Consider the following 8,380-nt stretch of genomic DNA (forward strand, 5'->3'; position numbering starts at 1 on the left):
CATTCCCCCGCGCACTATGCTACCATTTTTACTCTTAGGTTATTTATTTTTTCCTTTCATTCTTGCTCAAGATCACTGCTCCAACTTTAAATATTGCTTCAATTATAGTTTAGCTGGCAGATGCTCAAAATGGTTTCAAAGTTCTTCTAAAATATCACTTGGCTTATCTTGATGAAGCACAAGGTACTCTTCCTCTTAATTTGTTTTTTGCACTTTTGCTTAAAATTTTGACACACCAAATTTTTGTTTCTTTTATCAACATGTAAAAAGAGCACTTCTAACATTTTCAAATTTCATTTGGTTTATATAGCGAGGAAGTAAAAGTGATAAATATTAATGAACAAATAGAGTAAATGAATTCTCTCTAGAGTGTACTCTTTTATACAATACCAATGGTTCTTACTATAATACGAACTTTCCCATTCTATTGTGTCACTGAAAGAGACAAAAATAAAGAAGGAAATTAAAAGAAAGATATATGAAATGAGAGTGGCAACATTCATTTTCAGAAGGTTGACACTTGGTACGTTTAAAAATGTACCTATCGCTTGCATGCTTTGGTTGGTGTTTTTGTGAAAGCAGAAGAAGGTAAATCAAGGATAAAAGGAACAACGGTGGTTGAATATATGGAGAAAAAGGAACAACAGCGTAACCTTTTTTATGGATGATTTCAAGCATTCAAAATTCAAATATATTATTGGTACTCTTCTTTACTCCTCAAAAGACTTTCCAACTTCTCATATAAAATCCAATTTCTTCAAGAACACTTGGACATGCAAGATCACAATAGAAACTTGCAACAATAAACATAATAAATACGATGGCATAAACATTTTGAATATGCATACAATTCTAATTTATATTTCTCTAGAATTATTCTTATTTTTGGTATAGTTATGGTTTATTTGTATGTTTTATAATGTCATTTTAAGCAAAAATGTTGATCGCAATTGGTGAGTGAATACCATCCATCGAAAAAGAAGAAAATCCACCTTTATTAATATAATGGTCAGTTCCAAATAGTTGCTAATTTTTCTTATTACAATTTTTTTTTTTAATTTGGATTATTTCTTGATTTGTGCATGTTATCCGTGCGCAAGGGTCATGCTAATCTTCTATGTATCGTTCCAATTTTATCGGCATGTTCTTAAGGTGATGATAATGGTTTTTTTTGTTATTACAATTACGCTTATAACTTACCTTATTTGGTTATGTTCATGGACATAGTTTGAAATTGTCATAACTAAATTATATAATTTTTGAGGATAATACAAAAAAAATTGTTACTATTTTTAGTTAGTGAATTGGAATACAAAAAAGTTTTTGAATTGATATTAGGAGATGAATATACATGACTTTTCAAATTTTGGGAAAACGTTTTTAAAATATAGTATAAGTGCTATATACATGATGATTTTGTGGACATAAGTACATTTACTATGAATCTTTTCCCAATCGTTGTATGCATTTTGCTACTAATAAAAAGAATTTAAATTTGCGTTGGAGATAATATTCTTTTAAAGATAAATTTAATATTTTCTTGCGGGTGGATATATTTAAAGATAAAATATTTTAATTTTATTATCTAATAGTATCTAAAACATAATGTGTAGATCTTTTTCAAAAGAAATTGAAACCGTGGTGTTTGAGTGGATACCTATATAATGGCACATACATTCAGCTAATCATACTATTTGGATGTTTCTTTACAATTAATATTTTATGTGTAAAATAGTACTTTTCCTCGGTCTAAAACTTAAGATTGATTGTGTTAGTGCAGGTTTGCATTGCATATGATGCAAGTTGCTTTCTGGGAGCTAATGGTTATGGCTATAGCTTCAAGAATGCTTACAATTAAGGATGTTAAAGAAGTCAAAGATCAAAAGAAGAAATGAGCATAATCGAAGGCCATACATCAAAGAAAAAATGCGTACTTAATTTGACCAAGGATCGCAGTAAGGTGGATATTTTTCTTCTTCTTTTAGAAATGATAAATTTACCCATTATATCTAATAGCTTAATGTGTTGAAGGAATTCAACAAAAATGCAAGTTGTTCCTCTGCTTGCATCTCAGGTACTGTATTCCAGATTGATGGGCTGCTAGGTCATTGTTTGATTGGATACTAAAATGTTCTTTAACTAAAAGATATGTCATTACATAAGAAGATGTATTGGAATTTTAGCATCTTCTAGAACTTTCTTTGCTCACAGCTTCTAAGATTACAAATAGTATTGAATTGCAACATGTACTCCCATGATGATAATTTTGGTACCCACGCAATGCGCGACATTTTCAAAATATATATTAATCAAGTCAACTTATGTTTTATCTTTTTACAAGGAAGTTCCTATTAGGAAGCTTATGATCATGTATTGGCTAACTTTCTCTTTTATTTTCTTTAGCCCAATTTTTTTTTATATTCCATTAGTAAATTTATAAAAATCAGTCATTATAAGAGTGTTTTGAAAGCACTGTAGTTTTTATATCATCTTTTGTATTTTAGGGTTTTCTTAAACACTTGAAAGGTTAGATTTATTAAGATTACTTTACATTAATCTACTTGGTGAGTAAGTAATAGATAAAATGTAACAACAAAAATTACAAATGAATCTAGCTTCCTCAAGCTATTATTTCGAAGTTTTATTGTTCAGAGTAGCACTTTGCACAGTGCCATAAAGAAGATTTCAGAAATTAATGCAAGAAATGGATCACAAAGTTATTTGATTGGATAGTATAACATTGACGGTTGTAAGTGCATGATTCATGTCTTTGTGCGTTCTCCTTATTCAAATGATTTACGGTCACTTTGACCTAAAATTTTGATGCTAAAATGTAATTCACCCATGTTAAAACTATTATGCTTTAAAATAAAATAAAGTTCTTTAGTCACATTTTTGTTACAAGTAATTATGATGTACCTAAATATATATTGTTTAAGAAGATTTAGTACACTTATGTTCAATTAAGCATTATCCAAGATGATCAAAACTTAAATATAAGATTGTTACAATTATCTCTTTTCACTTTTTTTTTCTTTAAAACAATCAGCGCATCGCGCGGGTACGTATACTAGTCTTCTATATATTATTAAAAAGAGGATAGTTTTAGGACATATTACCTAAAATTAGTTATTTAGGTAATATTAGTTATTTTAGTTATTGTTTTGAATTTTAATATTACCTAAAATTAGTTATTTAGGTAATATTAGTTATTTTAGTTATTGTTTTGAATTTTAATTTAAAAGTTGTTGAGAAGTTACCAAGTGGTAAAGTTAATAACTGCAAAAGAGACATAAAAACTTACAAACCCCAAAACCCACCTTTGTAACTTCCCCATTTCCCTCATTTCACTCCTTCATTATCACATACAAGCGTTCATTATTTGGAGTCTCTCAAGTTTCAACGTAGCAACTAAAATGGAATTGACCTAATATTAGAAGTTTGAATTTTGAATTTTAAGTTTTTAATCGAGAGTGAGGTTTAGAATTTTAATTAAATAAAAAATAATATGAAAGTATCCCTCAAGCACCACACCCACAAGAAAACCTCTTTCATCCACGTTCAAGAGTTAGCAGTTATTTTTTGAATTAGTGGTCAGTTTTGGAACTGTCAATTGTGAAGCTACCTACCGTGTCCTTTATATTTTTTTCTTCTTATAGATGCCTTTCTACACACATTGTCTCTACTGACGGTATTAGAATATTTCTATTCGGGAGATATGCTTTCTCGTTAATACATTTTTGCATCGGACTTGGCTTCTCCAAATGATAGCTTTTTGTTATATCTATTTTACTTCACGCATTTGCTCTCCTTGGGTTCATAAGAGGGAGCAGCAGTGGTTGATGGTATAGATATGCATTTTTAACGTGTCTGCTGCAAGGCTTAGTTTTTCGTCAGTATATCTAAATTCTAATTTATGCAGTTCATATAATGAAGGCGGCAAGCAGTAGGGATAAGAGAAGGGGATGCGTGTTCGGTTTTCTTAGCAGCGATGAGACGGCCATCGAAAACACCAAGGGGAGAGGCCACTTTGGAAGAAGGATCTGTGAATGTGTATAATTTTGATTTTATTTTAGCTTTTTACAATTTTCTTTCCTTAATATTCATTATAGTTGTATCTGATGGTGCAGTTTAATCTTTTTATATTCATTTTGATTTTTTTTTTATCATGGTAAATTTATTTGCAGTAGCAACTCTAAAAAATATTAAGTTTATTCTTGCCTTTCTGCATATGATAAAGTTCAAAACAGAAGCAAGGCATCAAATTGTTTCTTCTTGATAGTCTATTTATGTATTACAAATACCAATATATTTGTATTAACGAACTAATCTGTGACACAAGGTTGGACTAACATATATTCCTAAAAAATGAATGAATAGCGTGGGTTCATTTAATTTAAGTCAAATACTATAACTTAGGCTATATCATATTTCATCTGATTTTTGTGGTCTTGCGTATTTGCGATTGATTGTTACTAATTCCTGTTTGTCTACGGATATTCATGTCCCGAGCCTTATCCTGGAGATTAGAGTTTTTTAGAATTAATGAAATCAAGCTTTTTCAATGCGGAATAGATGGTACTAATTGGACTTGAAAATTCTGAATTCTCTGCCAAATATTAGATATACATAGTTGCGGTTGAAGCAACTATGTGTAATTCATAAGGTTGATCATTACGAGATTTTAGATTTAGTTACTTAAGCCAATGGTTTTAAGGATATATTTTGAGTACCACTATCGTTTAACATTACCATTAATAAAAGATATACAGAGACAATCATCATTATCGTATGTTGAGTTATTTGAAAATTTAAACTTATTTGAAATTTTATGATGCATTGCAGGAGCAGAAAGTCCACTTCTTTTCGTCATTCGTTGCCCTTGCAAAGAGAGAGTAATAGTAAAAGTGAGCGCTGCTGCAACAGCGGTGCGGCAGAGAAGTTTGATAAAAAATATTTGAGCATATTGCAATCAATGGGGGCAAGCAATAAATAACAGCGTCTATATTAAACAGGTTTGGGTCAAGACGTGTGCTTATATGAGTAATGATGTAATATTGTGAAATTACTTTCTGAACATATTTATACAAATATTTTATCAAATTAATGATGCATATGATTAAGAATACGTACGTTTAATAATAATAAGAATCACTTATCACTAGATTATATATATGTTGTTGAGACACTATTTGATCATTTGGTCATTTTAGTCTGCAAAACTTAATAATGAAATAAAGCAAAATTAAATAGGATGACAAACATAATTCATACAAATATATCAGTGTATGGATTATAGTTGCTTATACTTTTTCTAATTAAAAATTTATGTTCCTAACAGTTCATTAGCGACACTATTTTGAAATTTGAGTTGGAATAAATTTCTTAACCTCTTTTATCTTCTCCTGGTAAAGGTTGGATATTAACTTATTAAGTCAAGTGATGCGTTAGAAAAAGCCACATGATAGTTTTTGGACAAAGTTAAAACATGGTAATAATATCACACAATTGAAGAAGGACAGTCGAATAAAAAATTAAAAATAGTTATGACGAAAATAAAATAGAGATAATATAATGGTATTTAAACTTTGTATATAAAATAATATAATAAATAACAAATACTTAAATATTCTTGATAAGCTTAAACAACGAAGAAAGAACTTTAAACGCAAGTAGGATTTGTACCATAAGAATATAAAAGAATTATTTCGGTAATAACAAATTCTACTTCTATTTATAGCTATCTTATATTAAATTTAAAAAAAGACTTGCAGGCAAGAATATTAAATCAAGTGAAAAACTAATGAAATTTTCATATAGGTAATCTCAAAATGAAAAAATAAATCTTAAAATTTTATAATGATAACAAAACGGAAGCGGAAAATCCAATTTCTTATTATAATTAATATAAGAAACAATTATGAAAATATAAATAGATTTTAGAACAAAATATTCAAAGGACTTATATATTTGTTTTTAGATTACTTCAAAATTACAATTTAGGGTAAAATATTATATTTTTTGGATTCAAGGTAAAAATTAAATGGTAAAAGCTAATTAATATATATATATAGTAGGCAAACGAATAAAGAGGACAATAGTTTTACAAAGATAATTAATTTTCACTAAAATTTTCTATAATAAAAATCCAAATTTTTATATTGATGATAAAAAAGAAGAAAATTTTATGTTCTTATTTGCGCGTAATGAAAAATAACAATCATTGAGAAATATCGGTACGGATATTGATAATACAATAATAAGATTTTTTTCGTTTTATACTTTAAACAAATTCAAAGTAGTGGCTTAATTTTTTATATGATAATTTCATAATAGGCAACATAACTAACAAGAGAAAATCAATAAATTATGAAGGTACGAAAACATACGACGAGGGGATAGAGATAGTGAGGACATTTATACATTTGAATAATTTAAAAAATATAAAACAGAATAATTAAATAATATTAAAGATTATTATTTATAAATTTAGACAATTTGTGAAAAATAAATAAAAAAGTAAATAAAACAGAATTTAGGAAAAAAGTTTTATTTATTTGTATTATATTAAATAATACAAAATGTGATTTTTTCTTTTGTGCTCTCCGCGCATCGCGCGGGTACTTATACTAGTATTATTAAAAACAGGATAGTTTTAAGACAAAAGGTGGTTACATTAGTTATTAATGTAGTTAATTTAGTTAGTGTTTTGAATTTTAATTTAAAAATTATTGGGAAGTTACCAAGTGGTAAAGTTAATAAATGCAAAAAGAGAAATAAATTAGAAACGCAGAGACAATTTGGTTCCAAATCAGAACACGGTCCGGAATTTCGACGCAGTTACTTAGAACAGTTCGTGTTTAAGAGCGGTCTTGAAGACCACGTTTTTCTGCATATCCATCAAACTTTGCATTTTTTTCCTTTTAAAAATAAAATAAAATAATAATAATAAATTTGAATTGAATGGGTTTGAATTACAACTAAAATCCTAACCGGTTGCAACACGTAATATAACTTCATTCCTGTGCGTCTTTACCCCACAATCTTGAACCACGATCTCAACTTCTCTTCACCGTTTCATAACTTGATGCAGTTTAAAATTGAACTGCTTTATTACCATTATCCTGGCACCAGAAAGGCTGCACCCATGGAGAATGCATTGTTATATAGTTCCGGGATTAAAGGGGCCAAGAAAAAAGATGAAGATTTCTAGGACCTGTTCTAGATCTTCGGAGTGTCACGACCCAAATCATGGATCATGCGAAGCACCCACACTAACCTTCGGTGGCGAACCCCCGGATAACTACCTAAATTTGATACAACATGCGGAATAAATGCTATTATTATAAGAAATTCCCAAAATCCTATTTCTAGACTCATACAAGAGCTTCTAAGAAGTTTACTATTTGAATAGATAATGACTCAAACCTGGATACGACTTACGTTTAAGGATAGAGAACAACGAAATCTAAGGAGAGACTGCGGGTTGCAATAGCTCACCCAAATGTCTTTGACGAATGCCTCGAAACGGTCGTGAGACTCCGAACATCTTTGAAAATAACTCTACACTCCGGAAGGAGTGTAGCAAGAGTAGTATGGGCACAACACTAGGCTCGTAGGTATCATAGGCCGACAATGGTTGGTTCACGCATATAAACAAGAAGCAACTAACAAGTAGCGGATAAGTAATCAAACACGATCACACATCTAGCACATGAGAAAGTCTTGCATTAACGATAGTCATAGGGATCTCAATATCTCGGATTATAAGCCTAGGGAGAATTCTATAAACCTCGATTCCATCCGAGCCTTTAAAATAAATACTCACAAACAACAACTCGGTAATTCACAAATCAAGAATCAATCGAGAATGTGCCATGCAATGACATGAATGATCATTCAAATGGAGTGCTATGTAATGCAATGTCGTGCTATGTAAATGTTATGCAATGCGTAGTCACCTCTCACACTCCACTCCCGTACACACATGCTATGGCAATGCCTCATAGTCGTGACCGCATGGGGGACCCGCGAAGTCCATGTACCACTCGCTTCTCGGAATATAACCTCGGATCACGAGCACCTCTCACGATCCCGGCAAAGACCTCGGGCATCGGACACTCCATCGTTCCGCAAGAAACCTCGGGCAACAAGCACTCACGATCTCGGCGAAACCTCGGGTCTCTGTCACTCTCGATCTCCCGTGAGAAACCTCGGAGTCTCTCTGTCAACTCTCGATAAACAAAAACCTCGAGTCTCTCAATCACTCTCCTCGCCATTATAACAACATAAGAGTAATATGAAAGCATGTCATGCATGATATCGGTCCTCAATTATATCACCAATATGCAATAAACAAGTACAAGTCATATTATTGCCC

At 30.7% G+C, this 8,380-nt stretch overlaps 1 non-coding gene across 1 annotated transcript; it reads right to left on the bottom strand.

Annotated features, from left to right (window-relative positions):
- Positions 1-1,053: 1,053 nt before the first annotated feature.
- On the bottom strand, positions 1,054-1,159 carry LOC132043091 (U6 spliceosomal RNA). Its single transcript, XR_009411662.1, has one exon. It is a non-coding gene; the product is annotated as a U6 spliceosomal RNA (small nuclear RNA).
- Between the last annotated feature and the right edge of the window lie 7,221 nt (positions 1,160-8,380).

The sequence above is a fragment of the Lycium ferocissimum genome, unplaced genomic scaffold (genome assembly GCF_029784015.1).
Source record: "Lycium ferocissimum isolate CSIRO_LF1 unplaced genomic scaffold, AGI_CSIRO_Lferr_CH_V1 ctg20935, whole genome shotgun sequence".
Taxonomy (NCBI): Eukaryota; Viridiplantae; Streptophyta; class Magnoliopsida; order Solanales; family Solanaceae; genus Lycium; species Lycium ferocissimum.